The 19,188-nt window shown below is 37.2% G+C and overlaps 1 protein-coding gene across 2 annotated transcripts in view; it reads right to left on the bottom strand.

Moving 5' to 3' along the window:
* GABRG3 (gamma-aminobutyric acid type A receptor subunit gamma3) overlaps positions 1-19,188 on the bottom strand; it is a 297,534-nt gene that overhangs the window by 148,424 nt on the left and 129,922 nt on the right. The window lies entirely within an intron of this gene.

Consider the following 19,188-nt stretch of genomic DNA (forward strand, 5'->3'; position numbering starts at 1 on the left):
GAGTCTAATACAGGGCTCCGGAATATTCCAAAGGAAAACATTTCTTTAGGACCCCTGGTAGATGCACTCTTGGTATATCTGGACAAGGAGTAATTAGGGCTTTATGTAAAATCTGGTATGTCTTTGACCACCCTGAATTTGCTTTTATTTCACTTCTTTCTGTCTATTGTTTCAATACAGTAGTATTGGGGTTATTTTCTTTACCTCTTTAGGACCCCTGGTAGATGCACTCCTGGTATATTTGAACAAAGGGTAATTAGGGCTATATGTAAAGTCTGGTATGTCTTTGACCACCCTGAATTTGCTTTTAATCCACTACTTTCTATCTATTGTTTAAATAGTATTCGGTTTCTTTCTTTATAGACAGTTAGTAGAGCTTGCAGTCTGAACTGAGAACAGCATTTTTCTAAGAGCCACCTGTTTTCCTGTGCTATTACATTTTTGGCAGGCCATCCCTTCAAAGCTGATGTTATAACACCAGGAAACCCAATTCACTGGCACTGTAATCCAAGTCCAAAACACACTCTGGGCCTCACATCTCTAGATGATAAATGATCAAAAGGTGCATAAGTAGTGCTAGCAGGTATCCAAACACCAGGTAGTAGATTACCTCAGGAATTAAAGCCCAGCCACCAAAGGCAATAAGGACCATTTTCCTTGACAGCTTGTCTCACTACTATTTCTCATCGTATTATTAGCTTTATTTTTGCAGGGAAGATGACAGATTTGAATCTGAAGAGACTTTTCTTTCATATGGAAGACATCTCCACAGATCTGAAGCATGTAATGCAATGTACACAGTGTACCTCTGTTATTCAGAAAGAACATCCTTAATGTACCAGCTTTTAGATGCCAGATCTGATCTTCTTTCTTTAAGACAATTGCATTTTAGCCTTTGAAAGTCTAGTGACAAGTGTTTGGCACATTCAGCTACTGTAGAGAGGAATATGCCAGACATGGGTTTCTCCAAATGCTGAGTGAGTAGAGTTGCTTTTCCTAGCCCACATGTAAGAATCTGTATTTATAGAACCAAAGACTGTGTGTATACAGCTGGCTAATGACAGTGCTGGCTTTTCATAGGATAAGTTTTTGCACTATATTCACATCTGAGCTTATTTTATATGAATGCTTCATTTTGACTAAATTTAGAAGTAACCATAATTCTTTTCTAGTATATCATGCATATTTAATGATTTTTAGGATTTAAGGTATTCAGGATTTCTACCCTGCCAAAAGAAAGGAAAGACCCCGAGATCCTTAATACATTTCCATGAGAAGGTACTGCAGCTACATCTGAGCAAAGTGGGCCCCAGGAGCAGTGTAAATGTAACATTGTGGTTTCTATTCCAGTAAACTATTCTGGCTAAGTGGAGTACATTAGCTTAGAAATAGGGTCATGCTAACACCACATCTTTGTTATTTATTGCTGCAACTAGAACATGCCACCAATGATCATTACTCAAAATATCTGTAGAATGGGCCACTCCATTTGCCCTAATAAAAAAAATTCAACTCAAATTAAATGGTTCCCAGATCTTCTAGAGTTAATTAGCTCGGAAAAAAAACCTGCATTTTTCTTTTGGCAAACTGAGATGATAAAAACAAAGGAACATTTTTAAAGGAAAAGTCATTAAAGTTGGTTAGTTGCATTGACTTTTTAAACACTTTAATCCTATTAAAAAAATTAAAGTATTTACAGCCCTCAATCAGAATGTACAAATTACAAAACCAAAATTTTTCCATGAAAAATAAATACACATTTCCATTTAATATCTGAATTGAGATTCTCACCCTTAATCCCTTTTAGAAGTGAATGTTATATCAGCACATCCCTTACATTAATCTTTGGAAAATCTTCAATCTTTAAGAAAATAAGTCACTTTTGAAGCTGTTCTCCACTTCTAATGGTTCTAAGTCTATGCATATTTCAGAAAATTACCTCTATCTTCACTGACAACAGATACTCCATTCCCAGTGAAGTCAACAGCTCCCATACGCTGTTTTGCACAGAGCTGGTACAGTGATCTCCAGCACACAGCATCCAACAAGAAACTGCCAGAAGAAAGGTGTCTATGTTGGTTTTACAGACAGGTCAATACCATATGACACAAGAAAGTAATACTCTTCAATTTCTAGCTAATACCTGCCATTTTAGATCTTTACAAAATGTAGAAATTGCACTTAGAGAGTTCAGGCAGGACATCAGGTTTCAGTGATGTGACGCCTCAAATGAAACAGCATCCTAGAGCTCCAGCAATATTCTTCATGTTCTGTTCTACCACTGCACCAGTAATTTTGCTAATAATCTTTCAATTCTTCCTTCTCCCTTTTTTTTTTTTTTTTCTGGCAGAAACTATTGACTACTGCAATGAACACCGGAAGAAGTGAAAACCAGCAACATTTTAAACAAGATTTCTTCCAGCAGCTAAAAAGGTAACACTTTCTACATGAAATACTGAGGTCATGTACAGGAAAGTGTTCTGTCACTAAGCTTTCTTGTCTTAATGGCACCTAGTTTGCCATACTGCTTAAATAAACCCAAGATTTTCCTAGTTTTACCACATATTCATGAAGTGCCTGGATGCATTCACTCGAGAGCAGCCAAACTTTGAAAAAGGCATTAATTTCCCACTGAAACTTAATAATTTTATTTGTATTTTGTTTAATTTTATGAAAATATAAAGCCTCATTTCAGGCAGCTACAGTGTATCTTTGTGTGGAATGCCTTTTTTTTCTTTATTATTCCCCAATGTTGCATAGCTACTTATGACCAAAAAATTTCTCATCAATACTTTTTTTGCAAATTAACCTAAAATGCATGCATTACCTTATACATTTCACTATGTAAAGAGACAGATTGTTCTACCTGCAAGACTTCAGTTTGCAAGAAACACTCAGTATCATCTTAAAATTATAAGTGACATTTTGTCACTGAAAACCTCTGTATCACCTCCTATGAGGTTACCTTTGAAAATGGGATCGTAAATTCACACCTGACAATGCTCACATAGCTTCCAAAAGTAACTCCTAAAACCAAGAAAGCATATTACAGTCCTTTTACCTGTAGAGTATGCAAGTAATTGTCTCATGTAGAACATTTCTTCCCATTCAAATTTTATAAGTTCTCAATCTGAAACATTGGCTGAGATGAGGAAAATTAGATGGTATTTTCGTGTTCTATGGTTATGTAAGGAACAAGAAACTAAAGACAATTTTACCTACTTAATTTTCACTGATTTGTGGACAGAAGCTACAAGCCAGATTCAGCAACAGTATTACTTGCAAATAGCTGCAGATAGTCAAAGTTCCAACTACTTGATTTCAGCTTTTGTTTTTTTACATTTTCAAATATTCCTAATGTGGTTTCATTAGTACTTTGAAAATAATCAAGAGTCAGCACTGAGCTATTTGCCCTTCAGCTGTGTAGGAATGATTAATGATTGTGAACACCTTGAAAATGCCATTGTCTAAGTCATCTGCACTCACAGAGAAAAATGCATTCTTTTCAACCAAGTCTTCAATTGTTTTTTTCAGTCAAAAGAGTAGCTAACCTATTGTTGGTAATAGATGGAGCTTTTCTCCTATCACAATGTCTCATTTTAATTCTGGAAAATATGATGTAATAGGCTGTCACAGTCAGGTAATGGATGCCAATGACTACGGATAAATAGCGTGGTATTCCTTTGTTGCTTCTGCTGCAGCCTTCTCATTTTCTGCATTTTCAAAATTCTTCACAACAACAGCAATAATAATGTCAAGAATCCTGTCCTTGGAAAAAATGCAAGAATTTCTTGCATTATACTTTTCAGGTTTTTACTATTGCCTACTAGAAAATTTTGGGTTTTTTTTTCATTTTAGAATCTGCATCTTGATTGGTGATAGAGTGAGACTGTAAATCATTAAAGTTGCTACTGGCATTTGTGTGAGGCTGGTACTCAACTGAAAATAGCTACATAATTAGGGTCCAGTTTATATTACAATAATTCTGTGCCCTCCCACACCCCTTGTATAACATGCCAGCACCACAACACATCACAAACATTGTCTGTAGAAACTTTGAACTAGTCTAATAAACTGTGTAAGGGATAAAATCTCCTTTAGCTACCAAGAAGCTGGGCTTCACTGAAGTGGGAAATCCCATTTGTAAGTCTAAAACTGTTCTGGAAATAACTATTAAACTCTGCTTTTATATTTCAGCCTAAACCATTCAGTAAGAAGTATGCTTTAAAAATGAATAATGGTTGAGCCCGTTACATGCAAACTGTCATAGAAATGTTAAGTATTATGGTTTAAAATTGAATATGGGAATGGGCTGTTCAGGGAAACAGGACAGACATGGAGCAAATCTCTAAAGACTGGGAGTCTCCCCTTTATTGCACTCAGCCACAGACCACAGGTGAACACACCAGGAATGTTCTTTCTTTATGCCCCTGGCATGCTTGGATTAGAAGTACAAAGAGAAGAGTTTGAGATATTGTGTTTTAGTAGAAAATGTCCCAAATATTAACACAATGCTCATGATGTCTGCTTATTTAGTCTGCAATCTGATGCACTTGAGCATGTTAAAAGTGAGTAATTTCTTTTCAGTCTGAAGGTGATTTTCAATAAAAGCATATTTTTTCCAGCCCAACTCACCACTAAAAGGCAAGTTCAGTGATTGATTCATCTGCCTATTTAGTTGTGTGACAAATGAGTGAAAGAGGAAATGCTCCCTGAAATATGGAATGAGTGGTTCCCTCTTCCTGAACCAGTACATTCACATATCTGATATCAAAATACTGAGAGTAATTCTCTTGAGCACAGCCTACCTCCAGCCTCCCTGATTTATTGAATCTTACCCTGGGCTAGAATGAGGAGAGAATTCTCCTCTGTCCATCTTATGAACAGACTTTTGATAATTTGAAGAGGTACCTTGATGTACCTATTTTTGGTATTGATGGAAATAGTTCCACAGCAACTGCCAGATGATGTGTGCTGATTGTTGATCAGATTGCACACTGTATAGATTGTGAAAAGTCAAGAACTATGGTGATCTCAGGAGACCTCTAGAAGGCTTAAAATGTTAAGCTTTAATGTAAATCTTAAACTACTGCTTGACAGCTTCTGTTTGGGTTTGCACCCTGTGTGCAACTTGCATTCCAATTTCAAGAACTGGTTAAAACATCTCAGATATCCTGTGGAAAGGAACTGAAAGTTCTACCAATGGAAACCTACATTCTCATTTTGTGGAAATAGTGCAGAAAGAAATAAATTATATTTGCTGTAGAAAATACAGTAAAATAGTGTATTTCATATGCAGTGTACATTCAAAACTCTTGCGGTATCAAGACCAACACAAGCCTTCTATGAGGACAATAATCCTCAGACATGTCCTGAAAGTTTGCCTTGCTTTCAGCAGAGCTTGGGATGAGTGGAATAGCACCATTAATGCTGCCTGTAACTTTTCCTGAAGTATCTCTGCCATGCTGGAGCTTTGTGTTTCCAGAGGCTGCCCAGGTGTTAATGGGAGTGTATTTACTTCACACTACATACAATACTGGGTTTGTTGCCTAAGAGACAGCATAGCAGGCATCACCTTCCCATTCTCCACCAGTTTGCTTTATTTCCACTCTCTGTGCTCCTCCTCCCTTTCCAGATCTGACTTCCTAATAGCCTCTACTGAGAGTGGAAGAGTGGGCAACACATTCCAACTTTTGGATTTTTTTCTCTTCTTAATCTGAATTTATCTTTCCCATCAGTGTTAAGGCTACTCTTAAAAGAGTAAGGTACTCTTAAAAGAGAAAGGTACTCTTTCTTTTGAGTACCTTCAAAGGATACTCAAAAGAAAGAGATTAAAGATTAGTTTTACAGTAGTAGTAAAATATATAATTTTGAAAACTTTCCAAACTGTTTTATGTATAGAAGGGCTTTCAATAACTTGCCCTTTTTATTTTTGAGAATTTGCTTTGGTACTTTCACACTGTTACAAGCATCATGGTTCGATGGGCAAAATAAAATGAAAAAAAGCAAATTCAGAATTGAGATTGTCACCACAGATATAAGGGCTATTCTAGTTAGCAACATCAAAATATTTCAGCAAGCAGCATCAACCATCTCCATAGCTGAATGCTTTGAGTTAAAAAAAAAAAAAAAAAAAAAAAAAAAGCTATTCTCATCACTGACTCAGTAGGAATCTTGGAGCAAGGAGGATGGAAGCTCAGCTTCTTCACTGTAGTATTGCCTCCTGCCTGCTTCAGAATGTTATTTCACTGGTTTTCCGCTCTTATAAAGAGGGAAAGACATCTAATTCATGCAAGAAACAAAGCATGCAAGTATCATGTAGCACTTCCTTTCCCTGAGAAAACATTTGTCAGTCTCACTCTGCTTATTTTGACTCTTTTTTTAGCCCTTCTATATTCCAGATAAATTCTTCAGTTACAGGAAGAGCTGGAGATTTTTGTCTTCGCCCATCCCCTGACATCTCTTTGAGACTTCTCTTCACCCCACATTGATGGATTATCTCTCCTGCTTCAATCAATCATTTCACAGTCAGAAATACAGCGTGAAATTAGAAAGAATGCATTTCAGAAAATCAGCTGTAGCTCTGTTCTCTCTCCTTTTGGTGGAAGACTTTTTAAACATTGCTGCTTCCCATTTCTTTTTGGAGTCTTCTGTTGGCTTCTGTAGCTATCAAAGCCTTCCCAAAGACATCCTGATTGCTATGATCATGCCACAATTGCATTTCCACAGCCTCTTCTCTTGGTGTGTCAGGGTTCATGTCCTGTTGCAGACTGTGCCTGATGAGAAGCTTTGCCTTCGATGAGACATAACTACATGTGCTTAAAATTGCTCTGCTTTAGAAAAAAGGTGTCCAAAGCATGCAAAGAAATGCAGGACATGCAGACTTTTCATCTCTGTTAACTGGTGAGCACTGTTACTCAAAATGCTAATCAGAGTAGTCCTTCCTAAGAAGATTGCTGCTGGAAGGAACAATGTTTTTTGGGATTGACAGAGAAAGTACAATGCTCACTCTGACCTGTACTTTAGGGCTTTACTACCAAGACAGTCAGGAAGGAGAGAGAGATTCCAAATGCATAATTGAAGAAACCAAGGTTGTTAACTTAAGAATTGAGTAATATAAATGCACAAGGACAAGCTTAACTCCTGTGGAAATAGTAAAGAAATAAAAATTAATAATCCCTGATCAGAAAAAACAAAGAGACAATTAAGAGACTGTGAATATGTTAAAACCTGTACTTAATACAATAAAGCCATCACAGCCTAGGAAAGGAGAGGTTACCATGATGTTTTTACACAAGAACAGTTGTAAAGGAATGGGAGACAGGGCAGTCATGAAAAAGCAGACATTCAGAGTAGAGGATCAGGTACAGTGATGGTCTCACACAGAATTCTGAATGAGAAAAGATGGTAAGGAACACTTTTTAAGGAGACAGATGGGAAGATCAGGTAGGTAAAAGTCCTGTTGTAGCTGTTCCCTTCCAGAGACACTTTTAGGGTAACTCCTGAGGCCATGTTATGCCTTAAGAACCCACATGCCCCTCTACTACAGAAACCAAGTGTCCCAGAAAGTGACACTCTTACAGCACCATGGTTGGGAAACAAAAAATTGCAACCTCTTTTTCTCAGAAGCTGAAATATTGTGGGTGTTCATGTCTTCTCCAAGCTGCAGGAAATATTGCGGGTGTTCATGTCTTCTCCAAGATGCAGGAAAGCTACAGCTCACCTGGGATATTTCACCATTTCAAACCACCCTGCCATGCATCACTGAACACTTTCAAGGGTCAAAATACATAAATACATACAGTCCTGCATCCGCTCAAAACAAACACGAACTCACTGATTGCATCCCCACAGCTGAATAAGAGAGACATTACACACATAGCTCAAGCACCACACACCCAGTCATTCACCTTACTCTACTGCCAGCTGAATTCCTTGCCCTGTTGCTCCCAAGGCAAATTGCCACTGAGGCAGCTAAAACTAAAAAAATGTAGACATACACCAGTTTGTGCCACTCAGTCTTGGGGACAAATATTGGTCCCTGGATATCTCTGATTTAGCAGAATAGACATACCCAGGTCACAAAGTCTGAATTTATTACAACATAAATAGGATCCAAAAGGAGAGTTTAAAATTCTGGATGACAGAAATCAGGGAAATAAATGAAGCCACAGTGAGCAGGGGAGTTATAGCCTATATCCACAGGATGTGAATAGGTGTTACTCTAATTAAACAAAATTATGCACAAAAAAGCCAACTGTGCACAAAGTAGTAGGAAAAACCTCATCTGTAAAAGCCCTAATTTGCATATTAGGGAAATGCAAATGTTTAACTGTTCTAAAAATAAGATGACTGTTTTGCCATGTAGGCACAAAAAGATGGTCTCTAATGAGTCTGTGTACAAACCTTTCTTGCTCTTGGCCTCCAAAGGAGCCAGGGCAGCCCTGCACCCTGTGAACCGCTGGCTCAGGCGAAAGCAAAGCCTTCTCTGCTTCTGCACTACTGGGAGCATGCTCTGAGGAGAGAATGAGACTTCATGTTCAAAATATAGAGCCCATAAGACTGGGCTGGCTGCCCTAGAATGCTGAGCCTAGCCCTCCCACATTTCCGAGCCTAAGAGCACTCCAGATCACAGTTCACCTCTTCAAAGGAAAACTCAGCAGGTAAATGTGTTCATGCTTCACCTAGGCTTCAAAACAGAAGCAAAGAAGCTTTTTCATAGGATAAGTGTCTGGGGGTCGATCCTTGACTTGCCTCAGTTTCTTCCTCGGGGTTTTTTTGTTTGGATTTTTTTTTGTTTTGGGTTTGGTTTTTTTTTTGGTCTGGTTTTCGGGCCAACTCCAAGACCCTGAGCACCACTAATCCAAGCCATACCTCCTCCCAAATCTTCTTGTACTGCGTGGTTTGACACCCAGAGTTAGTTTGGCCATAAATTAGTTCTATGCTATAAAACCCATTATTTCAAGCCAAATTCCATCAAATTCCAGTTCCTCCTTGATTTCAGTCCATTCTTTTTTGATGTGAGACTTATTAAAACACATACTGACACTGGTAATTCTTCACTGTCCCTAGTCAGGGACAAGAGACACCAGATGAAATAGCAGATGGCTGATTGCCATTCACTGGGCCATGCAATAACTGAAATTTCAGGAGTTCAGGCTGTTCCTATCAGTTTTACATAAGCACATTCTCTTATATTCACAAACTCCATCACCCACCAGGTGGGGAAATTCTAAAGGAAACTATCAGAAAATTTCAGTACCTGATATGATTAAGGAAAAAAAAGAAAAAAATTAAAGAACCCAAACAAGAAATTTTAAGATCTGTCTTACAAAGCTTGTTGGGGAAAATGTAATATAGTCCTGTAAAGTTGTGTAAAACAAACTCACACCTTAAATCAGCATTTCTTCTAGTACTTCATGATTAATTCCTGATATTGGCACATAGTTTTTTACACTATATCAGAAAGAATAAGAAGGAATTCTGCTACAGCTTGTGAACCATGAAAAGAGATAATTATGGGTGCAGCTTGTGTGGGAAAAATACTTTATATCCCATGCAGATTCATTTTCTAACTAGAAATGAAATAGTCAATATAAATAGATGATAACACGAGCACTCTGGATATGCTGTGCTTAAGTCCCTCAGCACCAGGCAGGTAATTTTGCATAAGGACAGCTGCATCTCCAACCATCTGTTGCCGTGGTAACACTGCCACTCCCCCGACCTCCCTTTGCTCCCCCGCCCTGTGCTGGTCCCCTCCCTGTTGCCGCGGTAACCACTTGACATCAGCCCCGCTTCTCCCAGCCCTGCATCCCCCTGCGGCCTCAGGCCCGACTGGACACCCCCCCTCCTTCAGCCACCAGCCTAGGGTACACACTGCCATCGGCACGAGGCAGCTGGGAACCGAACCAGGGAGACACAGGGAAGGCACCCATTCCAGAGTCAGAGAGGTTGTGGAGATTCCCATTGTTTTGCTTGGATGGACTCATGCAGGGATATGCTACAGGGGAAAGTTGTGGGGTCAATATAATGTTTGTATGCTGTTTTCTGTGGTCCATGGACCCAGGCTGACTCTTTGATCCAAAGTATATATTAGTGGTAATTAATTCTAGAACAGTCTTTTTCCTGGTATTTCTTCCTTTTATTATTTAATGACAGAAACAATAATGTTGACCCAGTCACGTTTTTCTGACTCATGGTCTTCTGGATTATTCAGTCTGCATGTTTTTTTCTCCTTTCTGAATACTGTTCTTAAGTTGGTTTTATTTTAAGTTGGTTTTATTTTTTTAAGATTATTTTTATTTATTAAGTTGGTTTTATTTTTTTAAGAGGTTTTATTATTACTTTGCTTTTGTTTTTCCTTTTCCCAATTTCAGTTTATGCAAGATGGGAAGAAATATTTTGCTTACAATCTTGCAGTATTTGTTTCTGATTCCTGCTAGAACTTCTCCAGCCTTGAACACTTTCCACTGTAAAGACCTGGTAAGTTTACCAGCATAAGTTTCCTGAACCTTAACCACTTCAAACTGTCCCAGATTAGTAAAGCTTCCTTCACTAGAAGAATAGGATGAGTCTTTCACGGTCTATCCTATTGTTGAATTGTAGCAAACAAGTGGAAGTACAACAAGAAGACGGGTCAAAGTCCAAGGGCTAACAGCAGTTTCCATTTTTACCTGATATCAATACAGATTCACACTTAACTTCTTCACTTGAACATCTCTAAACTTGTAGCAAGAGAGAAAAACCAAGATCTAATTTGACAACAACTTTTGCCAATACAGGAAGAAAGAGATGGCTTTTCCATGGCAATTTTCTATTTTACTGTTGTTCTCCAAAATAGATTTAATAATGCCCAGCTGTGTAGTGTTTCATGCAAAAAAATGTCATATACATTTCAACTGCCTATAAAAAGGGAAAAGTTATTATTGTAGTTTTGATATCAAAACACTCGTCCATTGTGAACAACATGAAAAAACCGGATATGCTTTTTTGGTAATGAAATCCTCTGCAAATACTTACTTTTCATTTCCTAGCACAAGAGTGAAAAGGAAAACAAAAGACTCAAGTACAAACTGTTGGAAGCAGATTTTTTCATTCTCAAAATGTGGAATGAAAGACATGAGAAAGATGGTTGAAATTCTTCTGGAGAAAATAACTGAGTGCAAAAAATAAACTAAGGAATGTGAGAATTCTTGAAAGCAGCTATTGAACAACTGAATTTTTAATTATGGATTTTTAAAAAAGTGAACGTCAGCCCCAGCTGATAAATAAATACGTGTGTCAGCTGCCATTACAGTGAACAAAGCTTGAGGAGCAAGCCTAACACAGTTTATATCTTTTTTCCAAACTCATAAAGATGAACACTCATCAGAGCTGGAAACTGGCCACCTGCTGCAACTTTGCTCATTTGGGTTCAGCAACCTTCATAATTAAGTGGCATTACCAGCCTGGGAGAAATAAGTGATCAAATATTAAACCAAAGCATTTTCTCATTTGATCCTTTATTTGAGTTTCTTTTCATCTTGTTCTTATTAAAATACACAGATGTAGGAGCATATAAGAGCAACCATAGGAACTCTTCTACCTGACATTAATGTTATTTGATAATAAGCTGACACTAATTACTCTGCAAGTGAGGAAAAAAAAAAACTTCTAATCCTACAAGATTAAAAAATAAAAGCATCCAGGGGGCAACTTTGGACAGTTGCCACTGGTCAATGCATCTAAAATTAAAGAAAACTGAACATGATTATGTTTAAAGAATGAAGACTAAATGTATAACTGATGCTTCTTTCCAAGCACGAAAATGTGTATCTAGATGAGGGTCAGAAAAGGCAGGTAGACATTCCTAAAAATATTTATTTACCCAAGTGATATAAACCATACGTTCAGGAGAAAAACTCAGCAAAGCTATCACCAAAAATGCTGAGGTGCTTTAGAAAACTTAAATGCCTAAAGATATGTTATGGAGCAAACTCAGCAGATTTTGCTGCTGGATGGCAGCACATTGCACACCTTCTGTTGAAGATACATCATTGTGTCACCAGAAAGATTAGTTTCACAGAACCAAAAGATCAAGAACAAAATATTCCTTTGACCGCAATACACAGCTTCTTGCAAAGTTAACCAAACATTGGAACAAGAACAAGAGTTTATGCACCTCACACTAGACAATTACTGGATGAAAAGGAAAAATACCATGCTAAAGCTTTGTTCTTCTGTCTTAGTTCTCCAATCCTGTCTAAGTCAAGCTCTGACTTCCAATCTCCCAGAGATATTCAGGGCTACCCAAAAGTCAGTGCTCCAATGCATATCCTTTCCCATTAAATGTAATTTTTGTTAATATAGGTACCACAGTACTCAGAATTGTGCCCATTATAAATACTGAAATGTGAAAAAAATTCAGAATTTTCCTGGGTTTTGTGTGTCAGTCAAGTGCATGAATTATGTTCCTAGAGTGGTCTGATTTATGACCAAGCCTAGGGTGAATGCCACAGCTCTTCAGACCTCTCATTTAAATTTGGCAGGCATTGCAGTAGATCAGGAAATGTAGCAGGAAAAGAGCACATCTGCATCACACCTTGAAAATTTCCATACTATTTTAGCATACAATTGTTTCTCATAACAAAAAATGAAAAAAAACTAAAACATTGAAGCCAGTTGGGTAACTATATTTTATACTGTTCAATCACATTTTTATTGGGAAAACCAAAGAAATGACAGATAAAGGCACAAAGCTGATGTGCTGTTAAAATATATTTGTGTGGGTGAGAATTCTGAAGTAGATAAAAGAAAACATAATCAAATGGCAAAGATCCAAACTGATCCAGATGAATAGCAAGCAAACAGAATTCAATGACCAAAGTGTAACACCTGCTGCCACAGCCAACATCTATGTAAGAAGTGTGTTAATAATCTGAAGCATTACCTCCATTCCTATCAGAGACCCAAATATTTAATCTATCAATCACAACTCCTGCCAAAAATATTTTCATATACACACCCAACTGACATGTACTCCACACAGTGTTGTATAAATAAGGTTTATAATGAACATTAAGAACTTTGTGGACAACTCATAAGGCTGCTCTAAATTATACACCCAGAAGAATAATGCTAAAAGCCTCAAATTTATGAATTAAATAAGGTTCTCTTTAGAAAAATTTATTAGAAAATGCAGTTCCATTATGTGACTAATAGTTTCTATACCAAAATCATTTTGGTATATTGTAGGTGAAGTTCCTAATATCAACAGACATTATGGGATCTGACTTGTCTCATTATAGAAATCTATTTCCAGTACATATACCAAAAGCAGTATCAATGTCAAGCAAATGACTCAGACCAACTTTGTAATTATTGTTTTCATTCCAGTCAAAAAAGTGCAGCCATTTCTAAATATGAAGTTATAATGACAACATAATCTTATTTAACATTACAAAAAAAAAGAAGTTTTGCAAAATTCCTTAAAGAAATTATTGCATCAAGAACATAAAAGTCACAAGAAGGGCAGCTTTGCCTTAGCAATCATACCTTTACGTACGTTGAAAACTTGTCCAAACTGTGACCAAAAGAAAACAATCAAACAGTAAACACATGTCACAATCTATATATTCTTGGTAAACTATTTCTAGATTTTTGCAACTAAATGTCTCAAAGAGTCTATCAAAATAGACAATTTTCTCTGCTGACAGTATGCAGGACTTTCTTTGTATTCATTGCTGTGTATTGCTGAGGCCCTAATGACAGAGCAAAAAGGAAATATCCTATCTCTTCCTACCTCCACATTATTTTATTTCCATGTACAGTGGGTGGAGGACAGTTCTTTCAGATTACACCTTAGGAGAACCCAGCAAAACTTCATTGCAAACTTCCCAGGGGGTGAAAGAGAAAATGAGAAAAATAACTTAACCAGAAATTTCTATTAACTTTTGAGTCACACTATTTCGCTGAGATCACTGCATCACAATATGTATGGCAGAGGATATTCACTCTTTGCTATTTGTAGTGGAATATGGCTTGATGAAATCACTGTGACTATGCAGGCAAGTGTTCCAAAATACATGTGTTGTTGAGGGTAAATACTGACTTTTATTGCAAGAAAGCAACAAATCTGTTAAATTAAACTGAGCAAAAATACTGATGAATGAGTTCATGGTTTTGACAAATGTTAGGAAAAGAACAACAAAGGTAGGGTATGAAGAAGGGTCTGAGAAAAGTAATATTAGTTTTGGATTTAGACAGACAAGAATTTCTATCAGAAAATGTACAAGTAAATTCAGAAGTGGTGCTATTCTTTCTTTATGCTTTTGTGTTTTTAATTCTACCTGATTTCAAACATTGTCCAGATCACTATAACCTAAACAGGAGCTAGAAAAATTGCAAAATTTATCTCAAGACTGCAGTCCAGGCTTGTCTCTTACTAGAGATCTTCCTTTTCATTTTATCAGTTGAAGATAAAACAGTTAGCATGACATTTTACTCTATCACATCATCTGAATTCGTGTATTTGACGGTGGCACATCTATGCTAAAATCAAGCTCTGGCTCAAGCAAAAGCTAAAGTGTTGATTCAGAGCTCTGTCTGGAAAAGAACATGTGCACACCTTCAAATCCCACCGAAATTTGCAGAAGTGCAGTGCCCTTAAATGCCTCCAAAGTTTGCAAAAACTCATACCTTGAATTGGCAATGAAATGATGCAGAGATTGGCCAGGAAAAGAAGATGATGATGGCAAAAGAGCAAGGCTCACCAGTGCCAAGGGACTGCCAGGTGTGACTGCAGAGCCCCTCTGGGTAATCCTTGATGAATGAGGGTGACTGGGAAAAGTGTCCAATGACTGGAGAAAAGCAAATGTCATTCCCACCATCAAGATGAGCACGATGAAGAAAGAAGGGGACTAAACCTCACCTCTGTCCCTGGAAACGTGATGTAGCAGCAAGTCCTGGAAACTACTTCTAGGCATAGGAGTAGATTTTTATTTTATGAGTAATTTTATGATTATCAACTCAGATTTGTGGATTTATGAATTTTCAGGAACAGTGTATCTTCCACTACAGAGCTGCTATTTCATTTCTTATTGTCTTAGATTCCTAAAGGTTAAAGAGCATACCAGGTGTTGTACTTCTCTATGTCTTCAGAAAGTGAAGGAAGGATTCATATTTCATCTGATTAAAGACTGACCACAGCCTGGAAAACACTGCCAGTGTCATGCCAATTGTTTCCCTTTCACTCACAGAAAATGGGTTTGTCCACCTCAAAATGTTTCATTTCATGAAGATGAAATACAATAAGTATAATAAGTAATATATATTTGAAACATCTTTTTTGGTTTGGTTTTTTTGTTTGGTTTTTTAGAGCTTTGCAAAAAACCCACAAAACACAAAACAACCAAAATCATCTCAGGTATAACATCATCCTGCATATGCTCAGTGCAGCCTTATGCTATGGGACAGGCAGATGATACAGGCATGTCAACTTAGTGAAATGCTTCATGTGTCAAAATTATTTTTCCTCTATCTCTTAAAAAGGATTTAAAATGTCAGTTCTACTGAGATGGTAGCTTGGCATGAAATGAGAAAGACAGCCTAGGTGTTTTGGTTTCCTACATGTACCATATGTATTTTTGATGTAACAAGTACAATAATTTCAAAGAATTACATAATGATTTCTGACATTAGGATCTTCATATCAATCAGTACATTTAGAAAAATAAATCACTATGGTAGACATTTAAAACCTATTTAAAATACAAAATACATTATCTCAGAAACAAACATGACTTTTTTTTCCTTACGGAACACCTGCCACATTCTTTAGGCAGTGCCTACACCTGCATTTGCAAAAGCAGTGTTACCTATGAAATAGTTAATGTTTGATACATTTTCCTGCTGTCCCTTGTTAGGTTTACTCCAAGAATTCACTTCAGTGCCACAAATTAGAACTGCTCTGTTGCGGAAGTGCCAGCTGGGACAAAAATTTTGCTATCAGACTGATTAATCAATTACGCAAAAGGTCTGCTTATCCTGTAAAAGGCAGTCTCCAGATGACCTTTCCAAATTATGTTATGGGACTACTGCAGTTTAAAAGAAGGGCAGAGATTTTTAAATGGACCTCTCTAGAAAGATTTAGGAAAACATTATAACTCACTTCAAATCATTTTTGGCACAATGAATATGAGTTACCCAGTGGAAATTACTTCTCCTTTTCAATTAGAAGCTTTGAAATACTGCTCTGCACATGATTACTTTTTCAACAGCACTGCTATACTTGTACAGTCTGTGGCTGAGGAGCATCTCACTGCAGAGTGAGTGCCTGAGCATCTGTTGCCAACTGTGCATGGCAGATGAAAGTTGAGAACAGAGATAATTACAAGATGACAGCATTATATCATTACTTTTTTTTGTATAAGAGATTAATAAAAATGCCAGCCAGAAACACTACTGTAAAAATATTTTTGTGACTCAAACCCCAATATCTGACCTTTCTTTCACATAAAATAATATCTCTGCTTATAGCATCACAAGCACTTCTCTTAAGCTCACGAACAAAAGTCTTGTTCTTGTTTCCCCCACTGTACGAGGAAGACATAAATTAATCTCATTCAAATATGACACAGATTAATAGTGTCAGAGCAGCATCAGTTAACCTGTACCAGCTGCCCAGTTACACTCTTAGGTTGCTTTTTCTCCAAAATCCTACCAGAAGACTATTTTTCAGTTAAAAAACCTTGAAAGCCAAAAATTGTGACACAAAAAAAAAAAACCACCAAAAAACCCCAACCCTCTAGATTCTACTTAGCAAGGAAGGACTGCTTGAGTAAGAACTCTTAATCCACATTGCCTGCCCAGAGTGCTCAAATTCTCACAGAATATTTATATATAGCTCTATTCATGAAGATGGACAGATTTTGCTGATATGACAGGAATAGAAAAACTACTGAAACTACTCATACCATAGAGCTAATTGATATTTTGTTTTGGCTGGAAATAGCATGAAAGTTGCAGGAAGAGATGTTGAACTACATACTATGACATTAAAACTATAATAGAGTTATGATTACTGCAGTTGCAATTTGAATGCTGCCATTTAGCTACACAAGTGCTTAACCAAGTCCCTGTTTATATTCTCTTAATATATTTCTAAAATAAGACACTGCTGTTTGATGCAAGCATCATTTTCCCCATGAGCTTCCTGGAGAATGTTTAATTGTAAATCTGTGATCAGTGTCTCCAGGCTTTGCTGCCTGCCTGTAGGTTCTATAGCAATAGTTCAACACCATTTGAGTCTTGCTTTTCAGAGTTCTGAGGCACCAACATACCCCATGAAAAGCAATTGTTGATAATTTACAGAAAATTTAAACATACTTTTGAAGACTAGAATATGCAGCTGGCTGCATAAATGGGATGGCATTTGCCAAAATTTGGGCACCTAACTTTATATCTTTTGGTTTATTTAACACTGAAATAACATATGGAATATTTTAACTTTCTATAGGAAGCGGGTATTTCATGGTGTTTCTTTGGAATCTTTACTCCATTTGAAACACAGATATGAAGAGAAGTCTAGAAAGTATCCAGGAATTTTACTGCTTGGGTTATAGTTCTCAGCTAGAATAACAAATAGCACAGAACTCTATGCATTCTAAAGATGGCATGTGTATTGCATTAAATGACCCAGACAGTAAAACACTGAACACTGCTACAGAGAGCCCCACCAAGGAAAATAAAAGCAAATCACAAACCAGCAGCTCCCTTGCTCACCAAGGAATAGCAGCACCATGGGAAAAGTGGGGGAATCGACGAAGCACTTTGACAGCGCAGAGGCCTGATTAAGTCCTGCTAGGTGTGGTAAAAGTCCACGACTCTCACTCATGACTGGGAACAGCTGAGTTCACAGTAGGAGTATTTCCTGCAGGAGAAAGCCCGTGCAAGCTTCCTCAGCTCCAGTACAGCAGCAGGGAGAAAAGGGCTTGAAGGAGAGCGTACTTGTGTTGCAGGAACCCTCAGTTACAGAAGAACAGACTGGTCTTCATGGAAAATCTGTGTCTGTAAACCTGCAAACCACAATATCCCAGTCCGAGTCCTTCTAAACAGAAAACATCAGCCAGTGAGGTCAGTCGTACATTAATGTATAATACTACCATTTGCCAGGCACACAGTGGTTACCAAGGAAAAAACATCTTCCATTAAATATATTACTGGAGTGTAATATCAAGTTTTCACTGTATTTGAAAAAGCTGCAGCAATAGGCATCAATACAGGTCTGAGTTACTCAGGCTTTGTGCCACAATTTGAACACTGACATCTCCTCAGAGCAGTATCCTGCTCCCTCTTAAATTCCTATGCTACATCTCTTTCTCATTTTTGATGTCTGATTAGCTTAAGGATTTATCTGATTCTGAGTTATGATAGAAATATAGTATATTTTTAAGTACAAGCCATCACTTCACGGAGCTTGTTATCAGAACAGGACTCATCTCCATGGAACAGTTTCATTAAGACTTACATCTTGGAACTGTTTATCTCTGTGAAGGAAGCACATTGAATTAGGAAATCAGATCAGGAGTAGCCTCAGTGATCTAATTCAGAACTGTATTTCACAAGTGAGTATGTCAGTGCCTCTGCTGTCAAATATCATTGTACAGTTAGCCAGACTTGACCAAAAATTATATTATACATTAATTCAAAGCTCTAAGGTATTAAATACTGTATTTGTCATGAATCAGTAAGAAAAATCAAATTAGCAGAATTGTTCACAAAGAAAAATATTCCAAAATAGTTTTTGACTTTCAAGATATAGTCTATCCATAAAATTCTTATTTTTATACATTAAAAATTTGTCAGGTACATTGAAAACGTTGGAGATATTTTGCCTAAACTCCATTTTTAGAAAAAGTTATATTCCATCATAAGGCCTTGATTTAGTTGGATAGCACTTTCCAGTAGAACATTTCTATGAGAAAATTTTAGCCCTGGCCTTAGGAAGGAATTTATCAACATATTATTAGTAACTTATTTGTTTGTGAAATGAAAACTTGCAAGTTCGCTTCCAGTAAAAGTAGAAACTGGGTGAGATTGACTTCTTCAATAAAACAGAAATATCACCCATTTATCCATCCAACCTATTGCAATCACTGTGTCAAACTGCACACAGTTTGTACAGGTGGCACCACGACTTTTCAGCAG

This window comes from Passer montanus, unplaced genomic scaffold (assembly GCF_014805655.1).
Source record: "Passer montanus isolate IOZ18808 unplaced genomic scaffold, ASM1480565v1 scaffold56, whole genome shotgun sequence".
Lineage (NCBI taxonomy): Eukaryota > Metazoa > Chordata > Aves > Passeriformes > Passeridae > Passer > Passer montanus.